Below are 686 nucleotides of genomic sequence, written 5' to 3'. Positions count from 1 at the left end.
TCCGGCTCCTTTTGAGTGTCCTCCGTTGTCAGCAAACCTCACAAGGTCACAGTTTTTTCCTGATCAGGACACCGTTTTAGGTTGTGTGGATGATTGGTCTCAAGCGCCAGATCTTTTCTCTCAGAAGGCACTGCTTGAAATCCCACAGCTGGCATTTTCCTGGTCATGTCCATTATCCTCGACTGGAATGATGTGGCAGCAAAGGACTGTCAGATTGTACAACACGGCTGACCCCTTCATAAGAAGTCAGTGCTCAAGAGAGTCAGAGTTCATGTGAGAAGGTCCTTTCAGCAAAGGCCTTCAAACTATTTGCCAAGTCAGGACGTAAAGAGGGACTGTGCTGAAACCCGGGATTGAACCAGGGACCTTTAGATCTTCAGTCTAACGCTCTTCCAACTGAGCTATTTCAGCTGCGAAGGTGGTCGCACTGCTTTTTCCAGTGCAGGCAATTTCACCTAGATCTCTATTGTAACAGGCGTCCTTACACCATGACTGAAAAGGATTTCATGGATCCGCTGACATGTTTTTGGTCTGAGGATTTGCCATGGATCGCCACCGTCAGTGAAGTCTTGGCACCACGAGTGCCCCAAAACTGTACGCTGTCGGCAGGATTTGAACCTGCGCGGGGAAACCCCAATGGATTTCTAGTCCACCGCCTTAACCACTCGGCCACAACAACTTGCAAA

The 686-nt window shown here is 49.1% G+C and overlaps 1 non-coding gene across 1 annotated transcript; it reads right to left on the bottom strand.

Annotated features, from left to right (window-relative positions):
• Positions 1–338: 338 nt before the first annotated feature.
• Positions 339–411, bottom strand: trnaf-gaa (transfer RNA phenylalanine (anticodon GAA)). Its single transcript has one exon. It is a non-coding gene; the product is annotated as a tRNA-Phe (tRNA).
• Between the last annotated feature and the right edge of the window lie 275 nt (positions 412–686).

This window comes from Doryrhamphus excisus, unplaced genomic scaffold (assembly GCF_030265055.1).
Source record: "Doryrhamphus excisus isolate RoL2022-K1 unplaced genomic scaffold, RoL_Dexc_1.0 HiC_scaffold_24, whole genome shotgun sequence".
NCBI classification, from domain to species: domain Eukaryota; kingdom Metazoa; phylum Chordata; class Actinopteri; order Syngnathiformes; family Syngnathidae; genus Doryrhamphus; species Doryrhamphus excisus.
This window is presented reverse-complemented; position numbering and strand designations above follow the sequence as displayed.